The sequence below is a fragment of the Myotis nattereri genome (genome assembly GCF_964212035.1).
Source record: "Myotis nattereri genome assembly, chromosome: X".
NCBI classification, from domain to species: Eukaryota; Metazoa; Chordata; class Mammalia; order Chiroptera; family Vespertilionidae; genus Myotis; species Myotis nattereri.
Window position 1 is genome coordinate 118,967,795 of NC_138078.1, and position 10,549 is coordinate 118,978,343.

A 10,549-nucleotide genomic window follows, 5' to 3' on the forward strand; every position below is an offset into this window, starting at 1 on the left:
TTGGCCCTGGTCAGCTGCCCACTACTCACTGTTCCATCCCTTCACTCTTCCTCACCACAAGCAGCACAGGGTGACTGAGAACTCACAGCGAGCTATTCATTCATACAGCTACAAGGAACCAGACTAGTGTTTCTTTGAAGGTAACAGGAAGGAGAAGATGGTTTCCAGGTTCACCTCAGAGCAGAGGGTGCAGACGGGAGGGAGAAGCAGCAGCAGCTTTCCTTTGGGGGCTATTGTTAATATCTCTACCATATGCATTGACCATCTGACCAATTGGTAAACCAAACCCAACATCCCCTCCCCAGAAACCCCCACAACCTGCCTACTCCAAGCGGACACTCCAGCAAGACAGGGATCTAGGAACCTGGACCATACTGTGGTCCAGACAGATTGAAGAGGCCCAGACAGATTGTCTAGCCTGGAGTTCTGCTGGAAGGGGAGAAACAATTGCCTTGGGAACCAACCAGTAAGGACTGGTCCCAGGCAGGGTGGCAGGGTGGGGATCTTAGGAAGCTGTAGAAATAGTTGTGGACACAAAGATTCACTGCTCATAGCATTCTTAGAGAGAACCAGCTGCAGGGAGCTGAGTTCACTGACATCCACAGCTGCTACACGTTTGGACTTTCAGTGGTATTCACATCAAGACCATGTTTACCCCAGGCTTCTTCCAATCAATGACTGAGTCTGCCAGGGACACCAGTCCCAGCCACTCCTGTGACATGGGATTCCTCCAATAGGCAAAACTTGCTCAGGGATTTCTCATCAATCTGGCCAATACTTTCTCAGAACTGTGCTGCCGTCTGAGACTCTTCCCTCCCAAGCCTCCTTCCCTTGCCATCTCCTTTTTCAGGTGTCAGTCCTGCACTGTGGTGGGAAGGCTTTTCCTGCCTAGTCCTGCTTCCATGCCTATATTTTTCCTCCAATAAATCACTTGCACATTTAATCCCATATTGATGTCTGCTTCTCAGAGGACCCACGCTGAGAGAAGGCAACAATCCTGTGGGTAAGGACAAATAGCCTAATAGATATATATGCCACCCGCAGCCAAGAAGGTTCAGAACCCACTAGCAAGACAGCATTGTTTTCCCAGGTCTAGGGGAGGAGCTGACATGGGCTCCTTCCTGATGGCTTAGGAGTCCGAGCCTCACACCATTCCCATCCTGCTGAGGAAAACCTGCACCAACTCTCCTTCCTCAGTTCAGGGGTCTAAGGCTTCCTCAAGTAGAAGTCTTGGAAAAGAAAATACTTACTCATTTTAATTCAATAAAAAAAATCCAGCTATACCTCACTTTGCCCAAGAGCTGTGTCCTTGAGAAGTTGAGTGCAAATTAAATTGTGGTGAACCAGATCCCATTGTACATGCCCCAGGAGGCTCACAATTAAAAAGAACTCTACAGGCTATCAAAAGTCAGCATGCCACATATCTGAGTTGACAGTAAACCTGATGACAAAGGGTCCCCTTTGACCTGCCCCATGGCATTTTTCCAAGGTGGGTATACTTTGAAGAAGTTGAGCAAACAGCAATTGCAGCAGGTCCCTGGCCTTGAGGAGCTCTGAGACCATTGAGGAGACAAACAGGACCCCAATTGGAGAAAAATAGACCACAGAGGATTAATTTGAGTAATATCTGGGTGGTGACATCATTGCTAGTTCCGTAGTTCTGAGAAGCAGGAGTGAGTTTAGGCAAGAATACTCAGAGAGGCCACTGAGGGTAGGCACCTTAGACTGGGCTCCAGGCATCCATACCACCACTACACAGAGTTGTCCCCTTCCTGCCTCTCCCTGTCTATCCCAGTTTCCCTGGAGCCTACTCTGCTCCCTTGGCCTGGCCACATGGTTGCCTGCCTGGGGAGGCCCTGGCATGGTTCTCAGTGCCAGAGGTGGGGATGAAAATGAATGGGCTAGTTGGAGTGTGGCCAGACCACATGTCCAGCTTCAGGGCATAGGGCCAAGTTGACAATGTTGGCATGCGAACACTGCTGATGTAGCCTCCAAAATACCAGTTGAGGTTGTCTTCTACTTTGGGGTTAGTAAGAGAAACCTCATTTCTATTCTGCCTTTGTTTTCCCTAGTTTTCCTTTTCTTTGTAATAGTGTTAATGGTTGTGCCTGGAGGTGAGACAGGGAAGGCAGGACAAGAGAACAAGGAAGTCCAGAATGTGCCCTGGGTCCTCAAAGCATCTCATCTAGCACCCCCTGCTCCCATCCCTCAGCCTGAGCCTCCAGCAGTCCCTCCCAGGGCTTATTATTCAAGAGGGCTTTCAACTCTCTTTTTCTCCTCCATCATGACTTCCCTAAACTGTGGCCCATTCCCTCAGCATCAAGCTCTCTCCTGGTAAATCAGGACATTCACTCTGTCCTGGGCTGTCTTCTCCTCTTATTGGCCATCCTCTCTCTGGACAATCTCACGCTTTCCCATGGCCTAAGATACCATTGTATATGCCATAAACTCCACGTTTATTTCTCCAGCCCCAGCTCTCCTCTAAACCCCAGATCTGCATAGTCAACTGCCCTATCAAAATCCACATGTCTACAACTGAACTCACCATCTCCATCCCCTAATAAACAAAACACTCCTCAAAAAAAGAGAAAAAAAACTTCTCCTGCCCCAGTCTCAGTGAATGGCACTACTATCCTTCTAGTTGTTGAAGCCAGAAAACTGGGGGTCATCCTGGACTCTGCCCTTTACTTCACCCACCACCCATATCCTATCTATCAGCAAGTCTTTTCAATTCTACCTCTTAAATACCTTTCAAATATTTTCACATCTCTCTAGTCCCACTTCCAGTCCTTTAGTTAAGATCACCATCAGTTCATTCATAGACAACTTAAATAACCTCATAATTTGTTTTTCTGCCTCAGTATTTACCTCCTGTCCATGTCTATGATGGCTCTTGCTTTCTGCCTGCAGGCACTTTCTGTATCATGGCGTGGGAAGGGAAATCCCAGAAGATTACAATGGTCTCCCTGAGTTGACGAGAAAAACACTGGAGTTTGAGGGACTGAGGTGTCTGGAATTTGCAGGGTAGAGCTTTGTAAATAAAGGAACAGTACAGAAAAGGAGTTTCAGATATCTGCATAGCGATCCTCTTGATTGGATTGGTGAATACCAAGCTACACATACATATAGTTTCTTATATAAATTATTTCAAAAAAGATAAATGACTTATGCAAAAATCATAACAATGTATTTTGGAGTTATAATGTATGTAGAAGCAAAATGTATTACAACAAAACAATGGGAGGGGGAAATCAAAGTATGCTGTTTTAAGGGTCTAAATTGCACATGAAATCATATATAGGGTTTGAAGATAGATTGTAATAAGTTAAAAATGCTTGTTTAAAACCCTAGGGCAATTGCAAAAAATTGTTATATCTAGACAATCAATGGTGGAGATAAAATATAATAGTACTAGAGGCCCGGTGCACAAAAATTTGTGCACTTGGGGGGGGAAGGGGGTCCCTCAGCCCGGCCTGTGCCCTCTCGCAGTCTGGGACCCCTCGGGAGATAACGCCCTGCTGGCTTAGGCCTGCTCCCGGTGGCAGAGGGCAGGCCCAATCCCTAGGTGCAGCCCCTGGTCGGGCTCAGAGCAGGGCTGACTGGGGAGTTGGGGCGCATTCCCCTGTCATGCACAGAGCAGGGCGGATCGGGAGGTTATGATGCCACCCTCAGTCATGCTCAGGGTAGGGCCAATTGGGGGGTTGGGGCACCGTCCCCTGTCACACTCAAGGCAGGGTCGATGGGGAGGTTGCGGCGCCATCCTCTGTCACACACAGAGCAGGGCCAATCAGGGGGTTGGGGCGCTGCCCCCTGTCACTCACAGAGCAGGGCCCATCAGGGGGTTGAGGAGCTCCCCCTGTCACTCACAGAGTAGGGCCAATAGGGGAGTTGGGGCACCACCCCCTGACACACACAGAGCAGGGTGGATCAGGGGGTTGGGGAGCTTCCCCCTGTCACACTCAGGGCAGGGCCGATGGGGAGGTTATGGCTCTACCCCGTCACACACAGAGCAGGGCCTGTGGAGGGGGGTGGTTGGGGCGCCACACCCTGTCACACACAGAGCAGGGCCAATCAGGGGGTTGGGGCACTGCAGCCTGTCACACACAGAGCCGCAGGGCGATCAGGGGGTTGGGGAGCTCCCCCCTATCAGGCACAGAGCAGGGCTGATCAGGGGGTTGGGGAGCCTTCCCCTGTCACGAACAGAGCAGGGCGGATAGGGAGTTTGTGGCCCCGCCCCCTGTCACACACAGAGCCGCAGGGCATTCAGAGGGTTTGGTCGCTGCCCCCTGTCACGCTGATCCCGGTGCCGGGAGGCCTCGTGGCTCTGCTGATCCCAGTGCTGGGAGGCATATTACCCTTTTACTATGTAGGATAGAGGTCTGGTGCATGGGTGGGTGCTGGCTGGTTTTCCCTGAAGGGTGTCCTTGATCAGGGTGGGGGTCCCCACTGGGGTGCCTGGCCAGTCTGGGTGAGGGGCTGAGGGCTGTTTTCAGGCTGGCAGGTGACTGAAGCTCCCAACCGCTCCTTTTTTTCTTTTTTCTTTTTTTTATTCTGGGCCAGCTTTAGCTCTGAGGCTTGGCTCCAGCTCTTAGGCCTTTGCTCCTGAAAGCAGGTATCTGGTTTTTTTGGGTTCTATAATCGAAACACTGTTTCAACTCCAGCTCTGAGATCCCGGCTGGCTGAAAGCAGGTTTCTGGGGTTTTGTTTAGCTTCTATATTTGTAACAATGTTTCAAACTGCAAGCTCAGAGGCCGGCAGCGGCAGGCGGGGAACGTTGGATAACTCTGTCACTGAAGCAAGCAAGCCTCATGTTCGCTTCAAGCTGCCTGGCTGCCGGCCGCCATCTTGGCTGGCAGTTAATTTGCATATCGCCCTGATTAGCCAATGGGAAGGGTAGCGGATGTATGGCTAATTACCATGTTTCTCTTTTATTAGATAGGATAATATTTGTATTATTCTTTGATAGTTGTCCCTCCAGGAGGTGGAGCCTAATTATCCTCCCCTTGAGTATGGGCTAAACTTAGGGATTTTCATATAATAAATAGAATTTGAAATGGGAGAAACAGCAGCTTTAAAGTGGAAAAATCTAACAGATACCACCTTGAACAGGAAATCAAAGTTAACATCACCAGTAAGACATGTTGATGTCATGTACCCCTCCTGATGTGATGGGATGACAAGGGTACAATACCTAATGGTATTCTTCCTAAAATGTTATAACCACACATTGACCAAGAGAAAACATCAGACAAACACAAATTGAGAGACATTCTACAAAATACCTGACCAGTACTCCTAAAAACTGTACAGATCATAAAACACACACACACACACACACACACACACACACACACAGAAATGTCTGAGAAACTCTCATAGCCAGGAGGAATCTGAGGAGATATGATGACAAATTGAAATGTGATATCCTGGATGGGATCCTGGAACAGAAAAAGTCATTAATGGGAAAATCCAAATGAAGTCATTAGTGTAGTTAATTGTATTATACCAATGTGAATGTCTTAGTTTTGGTAAATATGTTACCATGTTTATGTAAGGTGTTAACATTAAAGGAAGTTGGATAAAAATGTCTGGGAACACTCTTACTATCTTTGCAACTCTTCTGTAAATCTCAAATTATTTCAAAGTAAAAAAAAATTAAATTAAATACTCAATGTAAGAAAGGGCAGAAAAAGGGAAAAGTTGGTGAAGTATAGCTGGAAATAATAAAAAACAATTAGAGAAATGATGACCTGAACCCAACCATATCAATAGCTATATTAAATATAAATTTACTCTACTAGTAAGCAATAAAATTAAATACCATTCCACTGTTAACAAAACAATATTGGCCTCAACTTTTTTGCTGTCTCTAAGATTGTTTTTAAATTTAAAGGCACAGATATGTTAAAACTAAAATGATGGATATGGCTATATTAATTTCAAAGTAAGGTTTAAGACACGAACTATTACCAAGTGTAAAGATATTTAGGATTCTGGGAGGAACTCAAGATGACCGGTTATAATGAGTTCAAGCTGAATGAGCCACCTGAGGATGGCATCTTCTCAGTGAAGTTCAACCCCAACACCTTCCAGTTCCTGCTGGTTTCCTCCTGAGATGCGTCAGTATGCCTCTATGATGTACCAGTCAACTCCATTTGGTTCAAGTACCAGCAGATCGGCACCATGCTGGACTGTGCCTTCTAGATTCCAACACATGCCTGGAGTGGAGGATTAGATCATCAATTGAAAATGTATGATTTGAACACTGACCAAGAAAATCTTGTTGGAACCCATGATACCCCTATCAAATGTGTTAAATCCTGTCCAGAAGTAAATGTGATGGTTACTAGGAGTTAGGATAAGACAGTTAAATTGTGGGATCGCAAATCAACAAACAACAAATGCTGGCGAGGATGTGGAGAAAAAGGAACCCTCATGAACTGCTGGTGGGAATGCAGACTGGTGCAGCCACTGTGGAAGACAGTATGGAGTTTCCTCAAAAAGTTAAAAATGGAACTCCCATTAGACCCAGTAATTCCACTTCTAGGAATATATCCCAAGAAACCAGAAACACCAATCAGAAAGGATATATGCACCCCTATGTTCATAGCAGCACAATTTACAGTAGCTAAGATTTGGAAACAACCTAAGTGCCCATCAGTAGATGAGTGGATTAAAAAACTATAGTACATCTATATATATATAAAGAGCCAGGGTCCGTAAGGACCAAAGGCTTGATGAAACACGGGAAGCCAGTGCTGGGTTGCCATGGTGACTCAGCACTGACTGTCGAGGGGGCTGCAGATCAGGCCTGGAGAGAGGCTGGCAGAGAGAGAGGCAGGGTCTGATCCGCAGCCTCTGTGGCAGCTGTTGATCAACTGTTGCCTCTCTCTTTCTCTCTAGGCTTCCCCATCAGCCTTGCCTCTCTTTCTCTCCAGGCTTCTGGGGGGCTGCTAATCAGCCCCGCCTCTTTGATCAGGCCCAGAGATAGGCTCGAAGACGCTGACTGGCATAGAACCTGACCAATCAGAACCTAATCTGGGTGAAGTGCCAGGAGCCAATGGCTGCCTAGGACGCGGAGCTTTTGACGCTGACTGGCATCAAAACCGACCAATCAGAACCTAATCTGGGTGAACTGGGAAGGCAGAGCCTAAGGTGGGGGCTGAGGAGGGGTTTTAAAGGCAACAGCTGTTTGGTGTAAGGTGTAAGAAAGCAGTTCAAATTTTTAATGACTGCTTTGGCAGTATAATGCATATGGCTGGCTATCAGTCCAGATATAGGGATTATGTGTTTTTGTCTGCCAAGAGCATCTCCTCCTGCTGAAAAAGGCTCCCCCCCATTTAAGCAATCCTATCCTATATCATCTATCTATACTAACAAAAGGGTAATATGCTAATTAGACCAGGTCGACCAGCCATCTTCCGCATGTCCGACTTCCTTCTGGACAAAGCCGTGGTGGGGACTGAGGCAGAGGCTGTTAGGGGTGATCAGGCAGACAGGGGAGGGCAGTTTGGGGCAAGATCAGGCCAGCAGGGGAGGGCCTTTGGGGGCAAGATCAGGCCGGCAGGGGAGGGCAGTTAGGGGCAATCAGACCAGCAGGGGAGCAGTTAGGTGTCGATCAGGCTAGCAAGGGAGTGGCTACGGGGTGATCAGGCAGGCAGGCAGAAGTGGTTAGGGGCAATCAGGCAGGCAGGCAGGTGAGTGTTTGGGAGCCAGCAGTCCCGGATTTTGAGAGGGATGTCTGACTGCCAGTTTAGGCCAGATCCCACAGGGCCATTGTGTAGATGTACCTGAGGGGTCCCAGATTGGAGAGGTTTCAGGCTGGGCTGAGGGACCCCCCCCCAGTGCACGAATTTTGTGCACCGGGCCTCTAGTGCCACTATAAAAAAGAAGGAACGTTTACCATTTGCAACAGCATGGATGGAACTGGAGAGCATTGTGCTAAGCAAAATAAGCCAGTCAGAGAAAGATAAATATCACATGATCTCACTAATATGTGGGATATAATGATCAACATAATTTGATGAACAAAAATAGATCCAGAGACAAATGGCAGGGGAGGTAGGGGGTTAGAGAGCAACCAAAGGACTTATACGCATGCATATTAGCATAACCAATGGACACAGACACTGGGGTAGTGGGGACTTGCCCAGGGTGGGAATGGTTAGGGCAGGTCAATTGGGGAAAAAGGAGACATATGTAAAACTTAAGATAATTAAATATATATATATATATATATATATATATATATATATATATACCACTTTAGACAATAAAAAAAATTATGAGATCACAGACCTTGCTGGGACCTTCTGTCAGCCTGAAAAGGTGTATACCCTCTCAGTGTCTGGAGACAGGCTAACTGTGGACACTGAAGGCCACAGAGCATTGGTGTGGGACCTACGGAACATAGGCTACACATAGTAGCACCGTGAGTCCAGCCTGAAGTACCAGACTCGCTACATGTGAGCATTTCCAAACAAGCAGGGTTATGTATTGAGCTCTACTGAAGGCCAAGTGGCAGTTGAGGATTTAGACCCAAGCCCTGGGGTATAGAAGAAAACATATGCCTTCAAGTGTCACAGACTAAAAGAAAATAATAGTGAGCAGATTTACCCAGTCAATGCTATTTCTTTTCACAACATCCACAATGCATTTGCAATAGGTGGTTCTGAAGGATTTGTAAATATTTGGGATCCACTTTTTTAAAAAGTGACTATGCCAGTTCCATCAGTATCCCACCAGTATTGCATCACTTGCCTTCAATAATGATGGGACTACACTTGTGATAGCATCATCATATATGTATGAAATGGATGACATGGACCATCCAGAAGATGGTATCTTCATTCACCAAGTGACAGATGCAGAAACAGAACTCAGGTCCACCTAATCATCTCATGAAAGTGGTTTCTCTATGGAAAGCTTTGTTTTCCATTCTACAAATACATGTTTATCCCCCCTAGGAATGCATTATAGTCATTGTGGACATGTTACTTAATATGCGGATTTCTCTCTTTTCTGTCTGACACAAAACCTGTCTGCACCCTTTCATGCTGACTTTGTGTAGTAGATGAGATATCTTAGTGTCCTTGTGCAGTACTGGGAAGAATTGTTTTGACACCAGCAAGCCCAGTTGATTTTTCTAAGCATCTTGAGCTCTTCTTGTAAAATAACCTGAACCTATTATTCCCTTTAAAAAAGGCATTTATAGTGATAAAAAGGTCACTCCCTCAAGACAATATAACAATCTTAAATGTGTAAGTACCTATTAACAAGCCCCAAAATACTTAAAGCCAAAACTGACAGAACTGAAACAAGAAATAAACAAAATTACAATTATAGTTGGAGAGTTTAACAGTTCTCTCTCAGTAACTGAAAAAACAAGTAAACAAAATTATTAAGGATGTAGAAGACTTGAACAGCCCTATCAATCAACTTGACCTAACTATCATGAATAGAACACTACACCCAACATCTGCAGAATAAACGTTCTTCTCAAGCACACATGGAACATTCTCCACGATAGACCATATGCTGGGCCATAAAACGAGTCTCAATAAATTTTAAAGGACTGAAATCATAGAAAGCATGTTTTCTGACCTCAACAGAATTAAATTAGAAAGCAATAACAAAAAGATGTCAGAAAATTCTTAAATATTTGGAAATTAAATGACACACTTTTACATAACCTATGGGTCAAAGAATAATCAAAAGGGAATTAAAACGTATTTTTAAATGGAAGAAAATGAAAACAGCATATAAAAATTTGTGAGATGCCGCTACAGCAGTACTTACGGGGATATTTATAGCCCTCAATACCTGTGTTAAGAAAGAAGAAAGGTCTCGGATCAATGACTTCAACTTCAAATTTAAGAAGCTAGAAAAAGAAGAGCAAATTGAGCCCAAAGTAAGTAAAAGGAAGGAAATAGTAGAAGAAAGAGCAGAAATAGGAGAGAGAGAGAGAGAGAGAGAGAGAGAGAGAGAGAGAGAGAGAGAGAAAGAAAATCAATGAAACCAAAAGCTGGTGTTTTCAAGCAAGTAGTAATATTGATAAACTTCTATGTAGGTAGTGCTCATTACATGGTTTTATTCATTTGTCAAAAATCTTTGAACACTTTGCACATTTTTTATGAGTACATTATACAGTCTGTGGCAAAAGTAGGTTTAGAGTTGTTTGTATGGAAAATAATATAATAATAAATAATAACATAAGAATAAACTCTGTTTTTTGTGTACTCACACTGCAAACCTACTTTTGCCCCACACTGTATAGTCTATAAATTATACCCAAAGAATGGACACTTCACAAAGAATGACATACAAATGACCAATAAACATATAAAAAGATGCTCAACATCATTAGTCATCAGTGAAATGCAAATTAAAGCCACCATGAGATATTAGTACACACCACTAGAATAGATTTTTTAAAAATGAAAATACCAAGTGGATGCAAAGCAGTGAGAACTCTCTTTGTTGATTGCAGTATAAAATGGTACAACCATTGTGGAAATCAGTCCAGTAGTTTCTCATAAAATTAAATATA

At 44.8% G+C, this 10,549-nt stretch overlaps 1 pseudogene across 1 annotated transcript; it reads left to right on the top strand.

Annotated features, from left to right (window-relative positions):
• The first annotated feature begins 6,009 nt into the window (after nt 1–6,009).
• LOC308535982 (mitotic checkpoint protein BUB3-like) lies at nt 6,010–8,893 on the top strand (annotated as a pseudogene). Its single transcript has 2 exons — nt 6,010–6,415; nt 8,297–8,893. The product of its transcript is annotated as a mitotic checkpoint protein BUB3-like (transcript).
• Nucleotides 8,894–10,549: the final 1,656 nt, after the last annotated feature.